A 23928-nucleotide genomic window follows, 5' to 3' on the forward strand; every position below is an offset into this window, starting at 1 on the left:
TCTCTGAGGTCCAGCATGCTTCCTGGATACAGGTTTCAGAGCCTGCTTGGAGCAGTCTCATAACTCACCCTTCCCAGTTAGCCCATGCTTGACCTTCGCTGCCGTTTTTTGGCTTGTGAATTTCTCTGACTTTCAAACGTTCCAGCAGAGTCTGTCTAAAGACGGACATCATCTTTCATTGTGGATAATTCAGGTGTGATTTCTGTTCACCTTCCATTTTCTGGGTCCTCTTTTTCTTTTCCATAGTATACTCGTCATGGTCTTTCTCAGATATCTCCCTTAGACATGCTTATCAGTCCGTTCTCCTTCATTCCAAGGGATTAGTTTGTATTTCTTTAATCGCTGTATGTTCTCTAGGGTGAGGTGTGAGTGCTTTCGTGACTCTTGGTTGTTGTCCTTGAATTTGCACCGGTCACTTGTAGGACTCTTGGCTATCCTAGCCTAGGTCAAACTAAGCACTGAGAACACGTGGTCATGTGGGTTGGTTTGACATCCTGAGATCAGAAACTAAAAATTCGAGGTGGTCCTGGCAACCCCCTTCACGGACACAATGTTTCCAAGACAACTTAGACAAATCGGATGAATTCCACTCTCCAGGAAAGATATTTTTCTGTCTCTTTTCCGGATTTGGGAAGTTTCGAACTTGACCCCTGATCCTTGAACGTTCCCCTAGATTCCGTCCAGATACGGGCTTACTTAATTTTTATAGGGTGTGCCATTTGTTTGCCCTACATCCTCTACCCTGGCCTGTTTATTTTTCTTGAAACACAACTGTAAAGTTCTAATTTTCGTGCAACTTCCTTACATATGGTGTCAAAACACATAATCAATAATCCTTCTACGGCAAGAGGTAGGGGGAGAGAATTTCGATGGAGGCAAACAGAGCACACTAGCCTGGGAGGGCAGCCTTCACGAAGGAACAAAGCCCTGTGGAAGAGGGTGCTTTTCAGCACCCTTGTAGAGCACTTCCAAACAAAGAGACATACCCCAAGCGTGACAGGGCTCCATTCCTTCAAGGCTTCCAAGACATCTCTTGGGACACATTACCATGTGCCCAGTGGGCCCACGTGACACCAGAGCTTCGGAGAAAGAGACTGACCTTCAAAGAATGCTATGGGCCTTGGAAAGGAGGCATCGATTCTTCTCTTCAATGTCCTCAAGACATCTTTCTTGACTTTGCATTATGCTTAAGGCACAAGGGCACTGTAGGTGTGATGAACCCCAAGTCCGGCCACTTGTTTCCAATGGAGTTGCAAGCTTGAATCAGCATGACCTCCCCATAGACTTGAATAGATGACAATGTTCTCCTCTCCGTGCCTGTCCCTCTATTCTCACTTGTGGCCTAGGGTTCCTTTCTTATCCCTTGCATCAGACTCTGTTTTATCTCTTCTAGTTTCTGTGCCTGCTTTCTGTTTGCCAAACCTGTTTCTGGGTATCAGATGTCCCTTTAATAGCCTAGCCTAGGCCAATCCTCAGGCTGTAACCATGCGGCCACCCTGGGGGACATGTTCACCGTGATGTCATAAGCGACCTCAAAATTCGAAGTTGTCCTGACAACCTCCGTGCACACAGAGTTTCACAGCCATCTCAGACCAGTCTGACTCCTCACCCTGTCTAGGTAGGATAGTTTTCCTTTTTCTGCAATTGTTGTCAGTTTCTATCTTTCTCCTTGAACTTCGAAAGGGCTCCTACATTCTCTCTAGACACTGGTTTCACTCCTGTAAGATTATCCTGGGTTTTATCTCTTATATCTTGGGTAGATGGCAAAATGGGTGGACCTTACCCAGAAAAAGTCCTGGACTCCCTCACAAGTTGAAGTTGCCCCGGGAATGTTCTGATGCACAATGATGGTGTCATCTCGTGGCACTCTGCCAATTCCACCTTGGCAGGTCACAAGTTTTCCTTCCTTCTGCCTTTGGGAAGTGTACCAGATACTTCCATAGATTGTAATATTCTTATGGTTCCTTTTCTTGTGCGTATTGATAACGTATCCTCACAATTGCTGCTTATTTATGATCTCTGCCCGCACCATACCATGAAATCTATATTTCCTAACACTACTAATGTGATATGCACTCGTAATGTGAAACAGTGAGGCCCGGGCCGCCCAAGCGGAATGTGGGCACTTACCTGCTCCACCACAGGGCCGGCCCTGAATTGTACTTTTGGACCAACCTTTTGCCTGAACTTGGGAAGACGTGGGCCTGTTTGGATTATTCGTGAAGGTGATTAGTAATAACATCATGGACGGTAACTTTTTCCGTTCGTTCATGGGTTTAGGACTGATCATGTTCTCTTCGTAGTATTCCTCTTCACCTATTTGGAATGGTCTGCCTTTCTGTAGCATCTGTAAGCATTTGGAGGTGATTTTCCATCCTTGGAAGTTCACCTTCCGTAAACTCTTTCCGCCCCCAAAGCTTTATGACATCATTCTGGACCCCTTTTTGGATTTTTGATTTGAGGTGAATTTATAGCCATGACCCTGCATTAGAACGTACTATAACTTCCAGATTCACATCCTCATTGCTTTAGACTTCTGTGTAGCTTACATCATCTTCACCAGTGTAAGACTAATCACAGGCCCTCACCACACACTTGTGCCTAATCTTCTCTTTCACCCTCCGTCACCGCCCCTCTTTGCCTCTGGGAGCCCGCATACAAATGTTCAGTGCCACCTGTTGGTTAGTGCTTGCTTTTTCTTCTCCTTGTAAGTGAGATTCTATGGTATTTGAATTTCTCACTGGGGCTTGTTACACTTCCCCTAAAACCCTCACAGCCATTCTGGTGGTCACAAATGGCTGGATTGCATCATTTGTTCCGGCTGAGTGGTATACCATTGTGTGGCTATAGCCCATCTTCCTTCTCCAATCATCCCTTGCTGGACACCAGGGTGCTTTCCAAGTCTTGGATATCAGGAGTAAGACTGTGGTGAACACAGCCATGCACATGTCTTTATGCGGTAGTCTTTCTGACTTTTTTGGATAAGCAAGCGGCAGACTAATAGCTGGGTCATACGGGACATGGATACTTAAACTTCTGAGGCAGTTCCACACCTTTGGCATCGTGGCTGCACCGGGTTACACTCCCACCAGCAGTGCAGGAGGCTTCCCTTCTCTCCACCTCCTCTCTGACACTTGTTATTTCCTGTCTGCTTCCTTCTAGCCATGCTGACCACAGTGAGCTGCCATGGCCTTGCAGTTTGGATTTGCATTTTCCTGAGACTTAATGATGGTGAACAAGTTTTCATGCACCTACTGGCCCTCTTTCTGTCTTCTTCGGAGAAATCTCTGCTTCCATCTTTTGACCAGGTTTTCATTGGCTTGTTTTTTTTCTTGTGGAGACGTGCGAGTTGATTGTATCTTTGGGCTTTTCACCCCTTGTCCGATGTGTGGTTTGCAAACATCCTCTCCCAATTGTTGTGGTGTCTTAGTATTCAGTTGATGGTTTCCTTGAGTGGGCAGAAGTGTGTGCATTTGATGTGGTCCCGTTTGTTCCTTGTTTCCTTTGTTGCCCTTGCCCAGTCAGACATGCTTCTTCCCAATAGGCGGCTCAGACAGATGGCAAAGAGCACTCTGCCTAGGTCTTCTCCTACAAGGTTCACGGTTTCAAGTCTGCCATTCAAGGCTTTAATCCATTTCAGGTGGTGTGTGTGCCAGGTGTAACATCATGGTGTACTCTCGTTGTGTTCCATGTGGCTGTGCAGGCTTCCCAGCACCGTTTATTGTAGAGACTCTCCTTTCTCCGCTGTCTCCACTTGGCTCCCTGGTCCAAAATGGGCTGTCCATGTAAGTTTGAGTTGGGCTCTGGGCTCTCAATTGTTTTGCATGGGTCTTCATGCCTGTTTTGGGGCCCAGACTGTGCCGTTTCGGTACCTAGCGCTTCGTCCTCTATGTTGAAATCAGAAATTGTGACACGTGCTGCTTTGTTCGTTTTCCTGAGGATTCCTTTGCCTAGTCAGGGTCTCGTGTTGCTGGCTAGAAACTTTAGGATTCTCTCTTCTTCTCTGTGGCAAATACTGCTGCAACTTTGACTGGGATTGCATGGAATCCAGAGATTCCTTACTGCGGTATGAACCTTTCAAGTGTGTTAATCCTTCCATTCCTAGATCCCTCGATATCTTTTTTTTTCTTGTGTCTTCTTGAGTTTCTTTCCCCAAAGGTTTGCTAGTTTTTGAATTAACATAGAATTCACCTGTTTTGCTAAGGTTATTCACAGAGATCCTATTCTTCGTAATGGCAAGCTCCTGTTTTTTTGTTTTTTTTTTCCTTAGCTTCAGTTTTTCTATTCTTTGCAACTTTTAATTGGTTTTGTTTTGGCACAAGTGCATTGCTGTGCTCACATCTGCTGGCAATGCTCCTGTATTTGCTGTGGAAGTCTGGCCCTGTCCAACGTCCCTTCCCATCTGCCTCTACTCTACCTCGGACGCCTGCACCAGAACAACTGAAGCAGTGGTGAGGAGGCCCAAACCGAGGATTCCACCCAGCCCATACTGGGCCACAGACCCAGAAGGTGCGGACCTCACCACTGCACCACCGGCCGGCCACTTACATGTTCAGTGGCAACGTGCAGTTGAGTGCAATGGGAGTTAAATATACTAGTGAGCCCAACTCTAGCACTGTGTAGATGAGGCTAGGTTGTTTTTCGGGTCCATTGTGATGTCAGAGGATTTGTCATAATTGTGTCTCTGAGGTCCAGCATGCTTCCTGGATACAGGTTTCAGAGCCTGCTTGGAGCAGTCTCATAACTCACCCTTCCCAGTTAGCCCATGCTTGACCTTCGCTGCCGTTTTTTGGCTTGTGAATTTCTCTGACTTTCAAACGTTCCAGCAGAGTCTGTCTAAAGACGGACATCATCTTTCATTGTGGATAATTCAGGTGTGATTTCTGTTCACCTTCCATTTTCTGGGTCCTCTTTTTCTTTTCCATAGTATACTCGTCATGGTCTTTCTCAGCTATCTCCCTTAGACATGCTTATCAGTCCGTTCTCCTTCATTCCAAGGGATTAGTTTGTATTTCTTTAATCGCTGTATGTTCTCTAGGGTGAGGTGTGAGTGCTTTCGTGACTCTTGGTTGTTGTCCTTGAATTTGCACCGGTCACTTGTAGGACTCTTGGCTATCCTAGCCTAGGTCAAACTAAGCACTGAGAACACGTGGTCATGTGGGTTGGTTTGACATCCTGAGATCAGAAACTAAAAATTCGAGGTGGTCCTGGCAACCCCCTTCACGGACACAATGTTTCCAAGACAACTTAGACAAATCGGATGAATTCCACTCTCCAGGAAAGATATTTTTCTGTCTCTTTTCCGGATTTGGGAAGTTTCGAACTTGACCCCTGATCCTTGAACGTTCCCCTAGATTCCGTCCAGATACGGGCTTACTTAATTTTTATAGGGTGTGCCATTTGTTTGCCCTACATCCTCTACCCTGGCCTGTTTATTTTTCTTGAAACACAACTGTAAAGTTCTAATTTTCGTGCAACTTCCTTACATATGGTGTCAAAACACATAATCAATAATCCTTCTACGGCAAGAGGTAGGGGGAGAGAATTTCGATGGAGGCAAACAGAGCACACTAGCCTGGGAGGGCAGCCTTCACTAAGGAACAAAGCCCTGTGGAAGAGGGTGCTTTTCAGCACCCTTGTAGAGCACTTCCAAACAAAGAGACATACCCCAAGCGTGACAGGGCTCCATTCCTTCAAGGCTTCCAAGACATCTCTTGGGACACATTACCATGTGCCCAGTGGGCCCACGTGACACCAGAGCTTCGGAAAAAGAGACTGACCTTCAAAGAATGCTATGGGCCTTGGAAAGGAGGCATCGATTCTTCTCTTCAATGTCCTCAAGACATCTTTCTTGACTTTGCATTATGCTTAAGGCACAAGGGCACTGTAGGTGTGATGAACCCCAAGTCCGGCCACTTGTTTCCAATGGAGTTGCAAGCTTGAATCAGCATGACCTCCCCATAGACTTGAATAGATGACAATGTTCTCCTCTCTGTGCCTGTCCCTCTATTCTCACTTGTGGCCTAGGGTTCCTTTCTTATCCCTTGCATCAGACTCTGTTTTATCTCTTCTAGTTTCTGTGCCTGCTTTCTGTTTGCCAAACCTGTTTCTGGGTATCAGATGTCCCTTTAATAGCCTAGCCTAGGCCAATCCTCAGGCTGTAACCATGCGGCCACCCTGGGGGACATGTTCACCGTGATGTCATAAGCGACCTCAAAATTCGAAGTTGTCCTGACAACCTCCGTGCACACAGAGTTTCACAGCCATCTCAGACCAGTCTGACTCCTCACCCTGTCTAGGTAGGATAGTTTTCCTTTTTCTGCAATTGTTGTCAGTTTCTATCTTTCTCCTTGAACTTCGAAAGGGCTCCTACATTCTCTCTAGACACTGGTTTCACTCCTGTAAGATTATCCTGGGTTTTATCTCTTATATCTTGGGTAGATGGCAAAATGGGTGGACCTTACCCAGAAAAAGTCCTGGACTCCCTCACAAGTTGAAGTTGCCCCGGGAATGTTCTGATGCACAATGATGGTGTCATCTCGTGGCACTCTGCCAATTCCACCTTGGCAGGTCACAAGTTTTCCTTCCTTCTGCCTTTGGGAAGTGTACCAGATACTTCCATAGATTGTAATATTCTTATGGTTCCTTTTCTTGTGCGTATTGATAACGTATCCTCACAATTGCTGCTTATTTATGATCTCTGCCCGCACCATACCATGAAATCTATATTTCCTAACACTACTAATGTGATATGCACTCGTAATGTGAAACAGTGAGGCCCGGGCCGCCCAAGCGGAATGTGGGCACTTACCTGCTCCACCACAGGGCCGGCCCTGAATTGTACTTTTGGACCAACCTTTTGCCTGAACTTGGGAAGACGTGGGCCTGTTTGGATTATTCGTGAAGGTGATTAGTAATAACATCATGGACGGTAACTTTTTCCGTTCGTTCATGGGTTTAGGACTGATCATGTTCTCTTCGTAGTATTCCTCTTCACCTATTTGGAATGGTCTGCCTTTCTGTAGCATCTGTAAGCATTTGGAGGTGATTTTCCATCCTTGGAAGTTCACCTTCCGTAAACTCTTTCCGCCCCCAAAGCTTTATGACATCATTCTGGACCCCTTTTTGGATTTTTGATTTGAGGTGAATTTCTAGCCATGACCCTGCATTAGAACGTACTATAACTTCCAGATTCACATCCTCATTGCTTTAGACTTCTGTGTAGCTTACATCATCTTCACCAGTGTAAGACTAATCACAGGCCCTCACCACACACTTGTGCCTAATCTTCTCTTTCACCCTCCGTCACCGCCCCTCTTTGCCTCTGGGAGCCCGCATACAAATGTTCAGTGCCACCTGTTGGTTAGTGCTTGCTTTTTCTTCTCCTTGTAAGTGAGATTCTATGGTATTTGAATTTCTCACTGGGGCTTGTTACACTTCCCCTAAAACCCTCACAGCCATTCTGGTGGTCACAAATGGCTGGATTGCATCATTTGTTCCGGCTGAGTGGTATACCATTGTGTGGCTATAGCCCATCTTCCTTCTCCAATCATCCCTTGCTGGACACCAGGGTGCTTTCCAAGTCTTGGATATCAGGAGTAAGACTGTGGTGAACACAGCCATGCACATGTCTTTATGCGGTAGTCTTTCTGACTTTTTTGGATAAGCAAGCGGCAGACTAATAGCTGGGTCATACGGGACATGGATACTTAAACTTCTGAGGCAGTTCCACACCTTTGGCATCGTGGCTGCACCGGGTTACACTCCCACCAGCAGTGCAGGAGGCTTCCCTTCTCTCCACCTCCTCTCTGACACTTGTTATTTCCTGTCTGCTTCCTTCTAGCCATGCTGACCACAGTGAGCTGCCATGGCCTTGCAGTTTGGATTTGCATTTTCCTGAGACTTAATGATGGTGAACAAGTTTTCATGCACCTACTGGCCCTCTTTCTGTCTTCTTCGGAGAAATCTCTGCTTCCATCTTTTGACCAGGTTTTCATTGGCTTGTTTTTTTCTTGTGGAGACGTGCGAGTTGATTGTATCTTTGGGCTTTTCACCCCTTGTCCGATGTGTGGTTTGCAAACATCCTCTCCCAATTGTTGTGGTGTCTTAGTATTCATTTGATGGTTTCCTTGACTGGCAGAAGTGTGTGCATTTGATGTGGTCCCGTTTGTTTCTTGTTTCCTTTGTTGCCCTTGCCCAGTCAGACATGCTTCTTCCCAATAGGCGGCTCAGACAGATGGCAAAGAGCACTCTGCCTAGGTCTTCTCCTACAAGGTTCACGGTTTCAAGTCTGCCATTCAAGGCTTTAATCCATTTCAGGTGGTGTGTGTGCCAGGTGTAACATCATGGTGTACTCTCGTTGTGTTCCATGTGGCTGTGCAGGCTTCCCAGCACCGTTTATTGTAGAGACTCTCCTTTCTCCGCTGTCTCCACTTGGCTCCCTGGTCCAAAATGGGCTGTCCATGTAAGTTTGAGTTGGGCTCTGGGCTCTCAATTGTTTTGCATGGGTCTTCATGCCTGTTTTGGGGCCCAGACTGTGCCGTTTCGGTACCTAGCGCTTCGTCCTCTATGTTGAAATCAGAAATTGTGACACGTGCTGCTTTGTTCGTTTTCCTGAGGATTCCTTTGCCTAGTCAGGGTCTCGTGTTGCTGGCTAGAAACTTTAGGATTCTCTCTTCTTCTCTGTGGCAAATACTGCTGCAACTTTGACTGGGATTGCATGGAATCCAGAGATTCCTTACTGCGGTATGAACCTTTCAAGTGTGTTAATCCTTCCATTCCTAGATCCCTCGATATCTTTTTTTTTCTTGTGTCTTCTTGAGTTTCTTTCCCCAAAGGTTTGCTAGTTTTTGAATTAACATAGAATTCACCTGTTTTGCTAAGGTTATTCACAGAGATCCTATTCTTCGTAATGGCAAGCTCCTGTTTTTTTGTTTTTTTTTTCCTTAGCTTCAGTTTTTCTATTCTTTGCAACTTTTAATTGGTTTTGTTTTGGCACAAGTGCATTGCTGTGCTCACATCTGCTGGCAATGCTCCTGTATTTGCTGTGGAAGTCTGGCCCTGTCCAACGTCCCTTCCCATCTGCCTCTACTCTACCTCGGACGCCTGCACCAGAACAACTGAAGCAGTGGTGAGGAGGCCCAAACCGAGGATTCCACCCAGCCCATACTGGGCCACAGACCCAGAAGGTGCGGACCTCACCACTGCACCACCGGCCGGCCACTTACATGTTCAGTGGCAACGTGCAGTTGAGTGCAATGGGAGTTAAATATACTAGTGAGCCCAACTCTAGCACTGTGTAGATGAGGCTAGGTTGTTTTTCGGGTCCATTGTGATGTCAGAGGATTTGTCATAATTGTGTCTCTGAGGTCCAGCATGCTTCCTGGATACAGGTTTCAGAGCCTGCTTGGAGCAGTCTCATAACTCACCCTTCCCAGTTAGCCCATGCTTGACCTTCGCTGCCGTTTTTTGGCTTGTGAATTTCTCTGACTTTCAAACGTTCCAGCAGAGTCTGTCTAAAGACGGACATCATCTTTCATTGTGGATAATTCAGGTGTGATTTCTGTTCACCTTCCATTTTCTGGGTCCTCTTTTTCTTTTCCATAGTATACTCGTCATGGTCTTTCTCAGCTATCTCCCTTAGACATGCTTATCAGTCCGTTCTCCTTCATTCCAAGGGATTAGTTTGTATTTCTTTAATCGCTGTATGTTCTCTAGGGTGAGGTGTGAGTGCTTTCGTGACTCTTGGTTGTTGTCCTTGAATTTGCACCGGTCACTTGTAGGACTCTTGGCTACCCTAGCCTAGGTCAAACTAAGCACTGAGAACACGTGGTCATGTGGGTTGGTTTGACATCCTGAGATCAGAAACTCCAAATTCGAGGTGGTCCTGGCAACCCCCTTCACGGACACAATGTTTCCAAGACAACTTAGACAAATCGGATGAATTCCACTCTCCAGGAAAGATATTTTTCTGTCTCTTTTCCGGATTTGGGAAGTTTCGAACTTGACCCCTGATCCTTGAACGTTCCCCTAGATTCCGTCCAGATACGGGCTTACTTAATTTTTATAGGGTGTGCCATTTGTTTGCCCTACATCCTCTACCCTGGCCTGTTTATTTTTCTTGAAACACAACTGTAAAGTTCTAATTTTCGTGCAACTTCCTTACATATGGTGTCAAAACACATAATCAATAATCCTTCTACGGCAAGAGGTAGGGGGAGAGAATTTCGATGGAGGCAAACAGAGCACACTAGCCTGGGAGGGCAGCCTTCACGAAGGAACGAAGCCCTGTGGAAGAGGGTGCTTTTCAGCACCCTTGTAGAGCACTTCCAAACAAAGAGACATACCCCAAGCGTGACAGGGCTCCATTCCTTCAAGGCTTCCAAGACATCTCTTGGGACACATTACCATGTGCCCAGTGGGCCCACGTGACACCAGAGCTTCGGAAAAAGAGACTGACCTTCAAAGAATGCTATGGGCCTTGGAAAGGAGGCATCGATTCTTCTCTTCAATGTCCTCAAGACATCTTTCTTGACTTTGCATTATGCTTAAGGCACAAGGGCACTGTAGGTGTGATGAACGCCAAGTCCGGTCACTTGTTTCCAATGAAGTTGCAAGCTTGAATCAGCATGACCTCCCCATAGACTTGAATAGATGACAATGTTCTCCTCTCCGTGCCTGTCCCTCTATTCTCACTTGTGGCCTAGGGTTCCTTTCTTATCCCTTGCATCAGACTCTGTTTTATCTCTTCTAGTTTCTGTGCCTGCTTTCTGTTTGCCAAACCTGTTTCTGGGTATCTGTCCCTTTAATAGCCTAGCCTAGGCCAATCCTCAGACTGTAACCATGCGGCCACCCTGGGGGACATGTTCACCGTGATGTCATAAGCGACCTCAAAATTCGAAGTTGTCCTGACAACCTCCGTGCACACAGAGTTTCACAGCCATCTCAGACCAGTCTGACTCCTCACCCTGTCTAGGTAGGATAGTTTTCCTTTTTCTGCAATTGTTGTCAGTTTCTATCTTTCTCCTTGAACTTCGAAAGGGCTCCTACATTCTCTCTAGACACTGGTTTCACTCCTGTAAGATTATCCTGGGTTTTATCTCTTATATCTTGGGTAGATGGCAAAATGGGTGGACCTTACCCAGAAAAAGTCCTGGACTCCCTCACAAGTTGAAGTTGCCCAGGGAATGTTCTGATGCACAATGATGGTGTCATCTCGTGGCACTCTGCCAATTCCACCTTGGCAGGTCACAAGATTTCCTTCCTTCTGCCTTTGGGAAGTGTACCAGATACTTCCATAGATTGTAATATTCTTATGGTTCCTTTTCTTGTGCGTATTGATAACGTATCCTCACAATTGCTGCTTATTTATGATCTCTGCCCGCACCATACCATGAAATCTGTATTTCCTAACACTACTAATGTGATATGCACTCGTAATGTGAAACAGTGAGGCCCGGGCCGCCCAAGCGGAATGTGGGCACTTACCTGCTCCACCACAGGGCCGGCCCTGAATTGTACTTTTGGACCAACCTTTTGCCTGAACTTGGGAAGACGTGGGCCTGTTTGGATTATTCGTGAAGGTGATTAGTAATAACATCATGGACGGTAACATTTTCCGTTCGTTCATGGGTTTAGGACTGATCATGTTCTCTTCGTAGTATTCCTCTTCACCTATTTGGAATGGTCTGCCTTTCTGTAGCATCTGTAAGCATTTGGAGGTGATTTTCCATCCTTGGAAGTTCACCTTCCGTAAACTCTTTCCGCCCCCAAAGCTTTATGACATCATTCTGGACCCCTTTTTGGATTTTTGATTTGAGGTGAATTTATAGCCATGACCCTGCATTAGAACGTACTATAACTTCCAGATTCACATCCTCATTGCTTTAGACTTCTGTGTAGCTTACATCATCTTCACCAGTGTAAGACTAATCACAGGCCCTCACCACACACTTGTGCCTAATCTTCTCTTTCACCCTCCGTCACCGCCCCTCTTTGCCTCTGGGAGCCCGCATACAAATGTTCAGTGCCACCTGTTGGTTAGTGCTTGCTTTTTCTTCTCCTTGTAAGTGAGATTCTATGGTATTTGAATTTCTCACTGGGGCTTGTTACACTTCCCCTAAAACCCTCACAGCCATTCTGGTGGTCACAAATGGCTGGATTGCATCATTTGTTCCGGCTGAGTGGTATACCATTGTGTGGCTATAGCCCATCTTCCTTCTCCAATCATCCCTTGCTGGACACCAGGGTGCTTTCCAAGTCTTGGATATCAGGAGTAAGACTGTGGTGAACACAGCCATGCACATGTCTTTATGCGGTAGTCTTTCTGACATTTTTGGATAAACAAGCGGCAGACTAATAGCTGGGTCATACGGGACATGGATACTTAAACTTCTGAGGCAGTTCCACACCTTTGGCATCGTGGCTGCACCGGGTTACACTCCCACCAGCAGTGCAGGAGGCTTCCCTTCTCTCCACCTCCTCTCTGACACTTGTTATTTCCTGTCTGCTTCCTTCTAGCCATGCTGACCACAGTGAGCTGCCATGGCCTTGCAGTTTGGATTTGCATTTTCCTGAGACTTAATGATGGTGAACAAGTTTTCATGCACCTACTGGCCCTCTTTCTGTCTTCTTCGGAGAAATCTCTGCTTCCATCTTTTGACCAGGTTTTCATTGGCTTGTTTTTTTTCTTGTGGAGACGTGCGAGTTGATTGTATCTTTGGGCTTTTCACCCCTTGTCCGATGTGTGGTTTGCAAACATCCTCTCCCAATTGTTGTGGTGTCTTAGTATTCAGTTGATGGTTTCCTTGAGTGGGCAGAAGTGTGTGCATTTGATGTGGTCCCGTTTGTTCCTTGTTTCCTTTGTTGCCCTTGCCCAGTCAGACATGCTTCTTCCCAATAGGCGGCTCAGACAGATGGCAAAGAGCACTCTGCCTAGGTCTTCTCCTACAAGGTTCACGGTTTCAAGTCTGCCATTCAAGGCTTTAATCCATTTCAGGTGGTGTGTGTGCCAGGTGTAACATCATGGTGTACTCTCGTTGTGTTCCATGTGGCTGTGCAGGCTTCCCAGCACCGTTTATTGTAGAGACTCTCCTTTCTCCGCTGTCTCCACTTGGCTCCCTGGTCCAAAATGGGCTGTCCATGTAAGTTTGAGTTGGGCTCTGGGCTCTCAATTGTTTTGCATGGGTCTTCATGCCTGTTTTGGGGCCCAGACTGTGCCGTTTCGGTACCTAGCGCTTCGTCCTCTATGTTGAAATCAGAAATTGTGACACGTGCTGCTTTGTTCGTTTTCCTGAGGATTCCTTTGCCTAGTCAGGGTCTCGTGTTGCTGGCTAGAAACTTTAGGATTCTCTCTTCTTCTCTGTGGCAAATACTGCTGCAACTTTGACTGGGATTGCATGGAATCCAGAGATTCCTTACTGCGGTATGAACCTTTCAAGTGTGTTAATCCTTCCATTCCTAGATCCCTCGATATCTTTTTTTTTCTTGTGTCTTCTTGAGTTTCTTTCCCCAAAGGTTTGCTAGTTTTTGAATTAACATAGAATTCACCTGTTTTGCTAAGGTTATTCACAGAGATCCTATTCTTCGTAATGGCAAGCTCCTGTTTTTTTGTTTTTTTTTTCCTTAGCTTCAGTTTTTCTATTCTTTGCAACTTTTAATTGGTTTTGTTTTGGCACAAGTGCATTGCTGTGCTCACATCTGCTGGCAATGCTCCTGTATTTGCTGTGGAAGTCTGGCCCTGTCCAACGTCCCTTCCCATCTGCCTCTACTCTACCTCGGACGCCTGCACCAGAACAACTGAAGCAGTGGTGAGGAGGCCCAAACCGAGGATTCCACCCAGCCCATACTGGGCCACAGACCCAGAAGGTGCGGACCTCACCACTGCACCACCGGCCGGCCACTTACATGTTCAGTGGCAACGTGCAGTTGAGTGCAATGGGAGTTAAATATACTAGTGAGCCCAACTCTAGCACTGTGTAGATGAGGCTAGGTTGTTTTTCGGGTCCATTGTGATGTCAGAGGATTTGTCATAATTGTGTCTCTGAGGTCCAGCATGCTTCCTGGATACAGGTTTCAGAGCCTGCTTGGAGCAGTCTCATAACTCACCCTTCCCAGTTAGCCCATGCTTGACCTTCGCTGCCGTTTTTTGGCTTGTGAATTTCTCTGACTTTCAAACGTTCCAGCAGAGTCTGTCTAAAGACGGACATCATCTTTCATTGTGGATAATTCAGGTGTGATTTCTGTTCACCTTCCATTTTCTGGGTCCTCTTTTTCTTTTCCATAGTATACTCGTCATGGTCTTTCTCAGCTATCTCCCTTAGACATGCTTATCAGTCCGTTCTCCTTCATTCCAAGGGATTAGTTTGTATTTCTTTAATCGCTGTATGTTCTCTAGGGTGAGGTGTGAGTGCTTTCGTGACTCTTGGTTGTTGTCCTTGAATTTGCACCGGTCACTTGTAGGACTCTTGGCTACCCTAGCCTAGGTCAAACTAAGCACTGAGAACACGTGGTCATGTGGGTTGGTTTGACATCCTGAGATCAGAAACTCCAAATTCGAGGTGGTCCTGGCAACCCCCTTCACGGACACAATGTTTCCAAGACAACTTAGACAAATCGGATGAATTCCACTCTCCAGGAAAGATATTTTTCTGTCTCTTTTCCGGATTTGGGAAGTTTCGAACTTGACCCCTGATCCTTGAACGTTCCCCTAGATTCCGTCCAGATACGGGCTTACTTAATTTTTATAGGGTGTGCCATTTGTTTGCCCTACATCCTCTACCCTGGCCTGTTTATTTTTCTTGAAACACAACTGTAAAGTTCTAATTTTCGTGCAACTTCCTTACATATGGTGTCAAAACACATAATCAATAATCCTTCTACGGCAAGAGGTAGGGGGAGAGAATTTCGATGGAGGCAAACAGAGCACACTAGCCTGGGAGGGCAGCCTTCACGAAGGAACGAAGCCCTGTGGAAGAGGGTGCTTTTCAGCACCCTTGTAGAGCACTTCCAAACAAAGAGACATACCCCAAGCGTGACAGGGCTCCATTCCTTCAAGGCTTCCAAGACATCTCTTGGGACACATTACCATGTGCCCAGTGGGCCCACGTGACACCAGAGCTTCGGAAAAAGAGACTGACCTTCAAAGAATGCTATGGGCCTTGGAAAGGAGGCATCGATTCTTCTCTTCAATGTCCTCAAGACATCTTTCTTGACTTTGCATTATGCTTAAGGCACAAGGGCACTGTAGGTGTGATGAACCCCAAGTCCGGCCACTTGTTTCCAATGGAGTTGCAAGCTTGAATCAGCATGACCTCCCCATAGACTTGAATAGATGACAATGTTCTCCTCTCCGTGCCTGTCCCTCTATTCTCACTTGTGGCCTAGGGTTCCTTTCTTATCCCTTGCATCAGACTCTGTTTTATCTCTTCTAGTTTCTGTGCCTGCTTTCTGTTTGCCAAACCTGTTTCTGGGTATCAGATGTCCCTTTAATAGCCTAGCCTAGGCCAATCCTCAGGCTGTAACCATGCGGCCACCCTGGGGGACATGTTCACCGTGATGTCATAAGCGACCTCAAAATTCGAAGTTGTCCTGACAACCTCCGTGCACACAGAGTTTCACAGCCATCTCAGACCAGTCTGACTCCTCACCCTGTCTAGGTAGGATAGTTTTCCTTTTTCTGCAATTGTTGTCAGTTTCTATCTTTCTCCTTGAACTTCGAAAGGGCTCCTACATTCTCTCTAGACACTGGTTTCACTCCTGTAAGATTATCCTGGGTTTTATCTCTTATATCTTGGGTAGATGGCAAAATGGGTGGACCTTACCCAGAAAAAGTCCTGGACTCCCTCACAAGTTGAAGTTGCCCAGGGAATGTTCTGATGCACAATGATGGTGTCATCTCGTGGCACTCTGCCAATTCCACCTTGGCAGGTCACAAGTTTTCCTTCCTTCTGCCTTTGGGAAGTGTACCAGATACTTCCATAGATTGTAATATTCTTATGGTTCCTTTTCTTGTGCGTATTGATAACGTATCCTCACAATTGCTGCTTATTTATGATCTCTGCCCGCACCATACCATGAAATCTGTATTTCCTAACACTACTAATGTGATATGCACTCGTAATGTGAAACAGTGAGGCCCGGGCCGCCCAAGCGGAATGTGGGCACTTACCTGCTCCACCACAGGGCCGGCCCTGAATTGTACTTTTGGACCAACCTTTTGCCTGAACTTGGGAAGACGTGGGCCTGTTTGGATTATTCGTGAAGGTGATTAGTAATAACATCATGGACGGTAACATTTTCCGTTCGTTCATGGGTTTAGGACTGATCATGTTCTCTTCGTAGTATTCCTCTTCACCTATTTGGAATGGTCTGCCTTTCTGTAGCATCTGTAAGCATTTGGAGGTGATTTTCCATCCTTGGAAGTTCACCTTCCGTAAACTCTTTCCGCCCCCAAAGCTTTATGACATCATTCTGGACCCCTTTTTGGATTTTTGATTTGAGGTGAATTTCTAGCCATGACCCTGCATTAGAACGTACTATAACTTCCAGATTCACATCCTCATTGCTTTAGACTTCTGTGTAGCTTACATCATCTTCACCAGTGTAAGACTAATCACAGGCCCTCACCACACACTTGTGCCTAATCTTCTCTTTCACCCTCCGTCACCGCCCCTCTTTGCCTCTGGGAGCCCGCATACAAATGTTCAGTGCCACCTGTTGGTTAGTGCTTGCTTTTTCTTCTCCTTGTAAGTGAGATTCTATGGTATTTGAATTTCTCACTGGGGCTTGTTACACTTCCCCTAAAACCCTCACAGCCATTCTGGTGGTCACAAATGGCTGGATTGCATCATTTGTTCCGGCTGAGTGGTATACCATTGTGTGGCTATAGCCCATCTTCCTTCTCCAATCATCCCTTGCTGGACACCAGGGTGCTTTCCAAGTCTTGGATATCAGGAGTAAGACTGTGGTGAACACAGCCATGCACATGTCTTTATGCGGTAGTCTTTCTGACATTTTTGGATAAACAAGCGGCAGACTAATAGCTGGGTCATACGGGACATGGATACTTAAACTTCTGAGGCAGTTCCACACCTTTGACATCGTGGCTGCACCGGGTTACACTCCCACCAGCAGTGCAGGAGGCTTCCCTTCTCTCCACCTCCTCTCTGACACTTGTTATTTCCTGTCTGCTTCCTTCTAGCCATGCTGACCACAGTGAGCTGCCATGGCCTTGCAGTTTGGATTTGCATTTTCCTGAGACTTAATGATGGTGAACAAGTTTTCATGCACCTACTGGCCCTCTTTCTGTCTTCTTCGGAGAAATCTCTGCTTCCATCTTTTGACCAGGTTTTCATTGGCTTGTTTTTTTTCTTGTGGAGACGTGCGAGTTGATTGTATCTTTGGGCTTTTCACCCCTTGTCCGATGTGTGGTTTGCAAACATCCTCTCCCAATTGTTGTGGTGTCTTAGTATTCAGTTGATGGTTTCCTTGAGTGGGCAGAAGTGTGTGCATTTGATGTGGTCCCGTTTGTTCCTTGTTTCCTTTGTTGCCCTTGCCCAGTCAGACATGCTTCTTCCCAATAGGCGGCTCAGACAGATGGCAAAGAGCACTCTGCCTAGGTCTTCTCCTACAAGGTTCACGGTTTCAAGTCTGCCATTCAAGGCTTTAATCCATTTCAGGTGGTGTGTGTGCCAGGTGTAACATCATGGTGTACTCTCGTTGTGTTCCATGTGGCTGTGCAGGCTTCCCAGCACCGTTTATTGTAGAGACTCTCCTTTCTCCGCTGTCTCCACTTGGCTCCCTGGTCCAAAATGGGCTGTCCATGTAAGTTTGAGTTGGGCTCTGGGCTCTCAATTGTTTTGCATGGGTCTTCATGCCTGTTTTGGGGCCCAGACTGTGCCGTTTCGGTACCTAGCGCTTCGTCCTCTATGTTGAAATCAGAAATTGTGACACGTGCTGCTTTGTTCGTTTTCCTGAGGATTCCTTTGCCTAGTCAGGGTCTCGTGTTGCTGGCTAGAAACTTTAGGATTCTCTCTTCTTCTCTGTGGCAAATACTGCTGCAACTTTGACTGGGATTGCATGGAATCCAGAGATTCCTTACTGCGGTATGAACCTTTCAAGTGTGTTAATCCTTCCATTCCTAGATCCCTCGATATCTTTTTTTTTCTTGTGTCTTCTTGAGTTTCTTTCCCCAAAGGTTTGCTAGTTTTTGAATTAACATAGAATTCACCTGTTTTGCTAAGGTTATTCACAGAGATCCTATTCTTCGTAATGGCAAGCTCCTGTTTTTTTGTTTTTTTTTTCCTTAGCTTCAGTTTTTCTATTCTTTGCAACTTTTAATTGGTTTTGTTTTGGCACAAGTGCATTGCTGTGCTCACATCTGCTGGCAATGCTCCTGTATTTGCTGTGGAAGTCTGGCCCTGTCCAACGTCCCTTCCCATCTGCCTCTACTCTACCTCGGACGCCTGCACCAGAACAACTGAAGCAGTGGTGAGGAGGCCCAAACCGAGGATTCCACCCAGCCCATACTGGGCCACAGACCCAGAAGGTGCGGACCTCACCACTGCACCACCGGCCGGCCACTTACATGTTCAGTGGCAACGTGCAGTTGAGTGCAATGGGAGTTAAATATACTAGTGAGCCCAACTCTAGCACTGTGTAGATGAGGCTAGGTTGTTTTTCGGGTCCATTGTGATGTCAGAGGATTTGTCATAATTGTGTCTCTGAGGTCCAGCATGCTTCCTGGATACAGGTTTCAGAGCCTGCTTGGAGCAGTCTCATAACTCACCCTTCCCAGTTAGCCCATGCTTGACCTTCGCTGCCGTTTTTTGGCTTGTGAATTTCTCTGACTTTCAAAAGTTCCAGCAGAGTCTGTCTAAAGACGGACATCATCTTTCATTGTGGATAATTCAGGTGTGATTTCTGTTCACCTTCCATTTTCTGGGTCCTCTTTTTCTTTTCCATAGTATACTCGTCATGGTCTTTCTCAGCTATCTCCCTTAGACATGCTTATCAGTCCGTTCTCCTTCATTCCAAGGGATTAGTTTGTATTTCTTTAATCGCTGTATGTTCTCTAGGGTGAGGTGTGAGTGCTTTCGTGACTCTTGGTTGTTGTCCTTGAATTTGCACCGGTCACTTGTAGGACTCTTGGCTACCCTAGCCTAGGTCAAACTAAGCACTGAGAACACGTGGTCATGTGGGTTGGTTTGACATCCTGAGATCAGAAACTCCAAATTCGAGGTGGTCCTGGCAACCCCCTTCACGGACACAATGTTTCCAAGACAACTTAGACAAATCGGATGAATTCCACTCTCCAGGAAAGATATTTTTCTGTCTCTTTTCCGGATTTGGGAAGTTTCGAACTTGACCCCTGATCCTTGAACGTTCCCCTAGATTCCGTCCAGATACGGGCTTACTTAATTTTTATAGGGTGTGCCATTTGTTTGCCCTACATCCTCTACCCTGGCCTGTTTATTTTTCTTGAAACACAACTGTAAAGTTCTAATTTTCGTGCAACTTCCTTACATATGGTGTCAAAACACATAATCAATAATCCTTCTACGGCAAGAGGTAGGGGGAGAGAATTTCGATGGAGGCAAACAGAGCACACTAGCCTGGGAGGGCAGCCTTCACGAAGGAACGAAGCCCTGTGGAAGAGGGTGCTTTTCAGCACCCTTGTAGAGCACTTCCAAACAAAGAGACATACCCCAAGCGTGACAGGGCTCCATTCCTTCAAGGCTTCCAAGACATCTCTTGGGACACATTACCATGTGCCCAGTGGGCCCACGTGACACCAGAGCTTCGGAAAAAGAGACTGACCTTCAAAGAATGCTATGGGCCTTGGAAAGGAGGCATCGATTCTTCTCTTCAATGTCCTCAAGACATCTTTCTTGACTTTGCATTATGCTTAAGGCACAAGGGCACTGTAGGTGTGATGAACCCCAAGTCCGGCCACTTGTTTCCAATGAAGTTGCAAGCTTGAATCAGCATGACCTCCCCATAGACTTGAATAGATGACAATGTTCTCCTCTCCGTGCCTGTCCCTCTATTCTCACTTGTGGCCTAGGGTTCCTTTCTTATCCCTTGCATCAGACTCTGTTTTATCTCTTCTTGTTTCTGTGCCTGCTTTCTGTTTGCCAAACCTGTTTCTGGGTATCTGTCCCTTTAATAGCCTAGCCTAGGCCAATCCTCAGACTGTAACCATGCGGCCACCCTGGGGGACATGTTCACCGTGATGTCATAAGCGACCTCAAAATTCGAAGTTGTCCTGACAACCTCCGTGCACACAGAGTTTCACAGCCATCTCAGACCAGTCTGACTCCTCACCCTGTCTAGGTAGGATAGTTTTCCTTTTTCTGCAATTGTTGTCAGTTTCTATCTTTCTCCTTGAACTTCGAAAGGGCTCCTACATTCTCTCTAGACACTGGTTTCACTCCTGTAAGATTATCCTGGGTTTTATCTCTTATATCTTGGGTAGATGGCAAAATGGGTGGACCTTACCCAGAAAAAGTCCTGGACTCCCTCACAAGTTGAAGTTGCCCAGGGAATGTTCTGATGCACAATGATGGTGTCATCTCGTGGCACTCTGCCAATTCCACCTTGGCAGGTCACAAGTTTTCCTTCCTTCTGCCTTTGGGAAGTGTACCAGATACTTCCATAGATTGTAATATTCTTATGGTTCCTTTTCTTGTGCGTATTGATAACGTATCCTCACAATTGCTGCTTATTTATGATCTCTGCCCGCACCATACCATGAAATCTGTATTTCCTAACACTACTAATGTGATATGCACTCGTAATGTGAAACAGTGAGGCCCGGGCCGCCCAAGCGGAATGTGGGCACTTACCTGCTCCACCACAGGGCCGGCCCTGAATTGTACTTTTGGACCAACCTTTTGCCTGAACTTGGGAAGACGTGGGCCTGTTTGGATTATTCGTGAAGGTGATTAGTAATAACATCATGGACGGTAACATTTTCCGTTCGTTCATGGGTTTAGGACTGATCATGTTCTCTTCGTAGTATTCCTCTTCACCTATTTGGAATGGTCTGCCTTTCTGTAGCATCTGTAAGCATTTGGAGGTGATTTTCCATCCTTGGAAGTTCACCTTCCGTAAACTCTTTCCGCCCCCAAAGCTTTATGACATCATTCTGGACCCCTTTTTGGATTTTTGATTTGAGGTGAATTTCTAGCCATGACCCTGCATTAGAACGTACTATAACTTCCAGATTCACATCCTCATTGCTTTAGACTTCTGTGTAGCTTACATCATCTTCACCAGTGTAAGACTAATCACAGGCCCTCACCACACACTTGTGCCTAATCTTCTCTTTCACCCTCCGTCACCGCCCCTCTTTGCCTCTGGGAGCCCGCATACAAATGTTCAGTGCCACCTGTTGGTTAGTGCTTGCTTTTTCTTCTCCTTGTAAGTGAGATTCTATGGTATTTGAATTTCTCACTGGGGCTTGTTACACTTCCCCTAAAACCCTCACAGCCATTCTGGTGGTCACAAATGGCTGGATTGCATCATTTGTTCCGGCTGAGTGGTATACCATTGTGTGGCTATAGCCCATCTTCCTTCTCCAATCATCCCTTGCTGGACACCAGGGTGCTTTCCAAGTCTTGGATATCAGGAGTAAGACTGTGGTGAACACAGCCATGCACATGTCTTTATGCGGTAGTCTTTCTGACATTTTTGGATAAACAAGCGGCAGATTAATAGCTGGGTCATACGGGACATGGATACTTAAACTTCTGAGGCAGTTCCACACCTTTGGCATCGTGGCTGCACCGGGTTACACTCCCACCAGCAGTGCAGGAGGCTTCCCTTCTCTCCACCTCCTCTCTGACACTTGTTATTTCCTGTGTGCTTCCTTCTAGCCATGCTGACCACAGTGAGCTGCCATGGCCTTGCAGTTTGGATTTGCATTTTCCTGAGACTTAATGATGGTGAACAAGTTTTCATGCACCTACTGGCCCTCTTTCTGTCTTCTTCGGAGAAATCTCTGCTTCCATCTTTTGACCAGGTTTTCATTGGCTTGTTTTTTTTCTTGTGGAGACGTGCGAGTTGATTGTATCTTTGGGCTTTTCACCCCTTGTCCGATGTGTGGTTTGCAAACATCCTCTCCCAATTGTTGTGGTGTCTTAGTATTCAGTTGATGGTTTCCTTGAGTGGGCAGAAGTGTGTGCATTTGATGTGGTCCCGTTTGTTCCTTGTTTCCTTTGTTGCCCTTGCCCAGTCAGACATGCTTCTTCCCAATAGGCGGCTCAGACAGATGGCAAAGAGCACTCTGCCTAGGTCTTCTCCTACAAGGTTCACGGTTTCAAGTCTGCCATTCAAGGCTTTAATCCATTTCAGGTGGTGTGTGTGCCAGGTGTAACATCATGGTGTACTCTCGTTGTGTTCCATGTGGCTGTGCAGGCTTCCCAGCACCGTTTATTGTAGAGACTCTCCTTTCTCCGCTGTCTCCACTTGGCTCCCTGGTCCAAAATGGGCTGTCCATGTAAGTTTGAGTTGGGCTCTGGGCTCTCAATTGTTTTGCATGGGTCTTCATGCCTGTTTTGGGGCCCAGACTGTGCCGTTTCGGTACCTAGCGCTTCGTCCTCTATGTTGAAATCAGAAATTGTGACACGTGCTGCTTTGTTCGTTTTCCTGAGGATTCCTTTGCCTAGTCAGGGTCTCGTGTTGCTGGCTAGAAACTTTAGGATTCTCTCTTCTTCTCTGTGGCAAATACTGCTGCAACTTTGACTGGGATTGCATGGAATCCAGAGATTCCTTACTGCGGTATGAACCTTTCAAGTGTGTTAATCCTTCCATTCCTAGATCCCTCGATATCTTTTTTTTTCTTGTGTCTTCTTGAGTTTCTTTCCCCAAAGGTTTGCTAGTTTTTGAATTAACATAGAATTCACCTGTTTTGCTAAGGTTATTCACAGAGATCCTATTCTTCGTAATGGCAAGCTCCTGTTTTTTTGTTTTTTTTTTCCTTAGCTTCAGTTTTTCTATTCTTTGCAACTTTTAATTGGTTTTGTTTTGGCACAAGTGCATTGCTGTGCTCACATCTGCTGGCAATGCTCCTGTATTTGCTGTGGAAGTCTGGCCCTGTCCAACGTCCCTTCCCATCTGCCTCTACTCTACCTCGGACGCCTGCACCAGAACAACTGAAGCAGTGGTGAGGAGGCCCAAACCGAGGATTCCACCCAGCCCATACTGGGCCACAGACCCAGAAGGTGCGGACCTCACCACTGCACCACCGGCCGGCCACTTACATGTTCAGTGGCAACGTGCAGTTGAGTGCAATGGGAGTTAAATATACTAGTGAGCCCAACTCTAGCACTGTGTAGATGAGGCTAGGTTGTTTTTCGGGTCCATTGTGATGTCAGAGGATTTGTCATAATTGTGTCTCTGAGGTCCAGCATGCTTCCTGGATACAGGTTTCAGAGCCTGCTTGGAGCAGTCTCATAACTCACCCTTCCCAGTTAGCCCATGCTTGACCTTCGCTGCCGTTTTTTGGCTTGTGAATTTCTCTGACTTTCAAACGTTCCAGCAGAGTCTGTCTAAAGACGGACATCATCTTTCATTGTGGATAATTCAGGTGTGATTTCTGTTCACCTTCCATTTTCTGGGTCCTCTTTTTCTTTTCCATAGTATACTCGTCATGGTCTTTCTCAGCTATCTCCCTTAGACATGCTTATCAGTCCGTTCTCCTTCATTCCAAGGGATTAGTTTGTATTTCTTTAATCGCTGTATGTTCTCTAGGGTGAGGTGTGAGTGCTTTCGTGACTCTTGGTTGTTGTCCTTGAATTTGCACCGGTCACTTGTAGGACTCTTGGCTACCCTAGCCTAGGTCAAACTAAGCACTGAGAACACGTGGTCATGTGGGTTGGTTTGACATCCTGAGATCAGAAACTCCAAATTCGAGGTGGTCCTGGC

Source organism: Equus asinus, chromosome 1 (assembly GCF_041296235.1).
Source record: "Equus asinus isolate D_3611 breed Donkey chromosome 1, EquAss-T2T_v2, whole genome shotgun sequence".
Taxonomy (NCBI): Eukaryota; Metazoa; Chordata; class Mammalia; order Perissodactyla; family Equidae; genus Equus; species Equus asinus.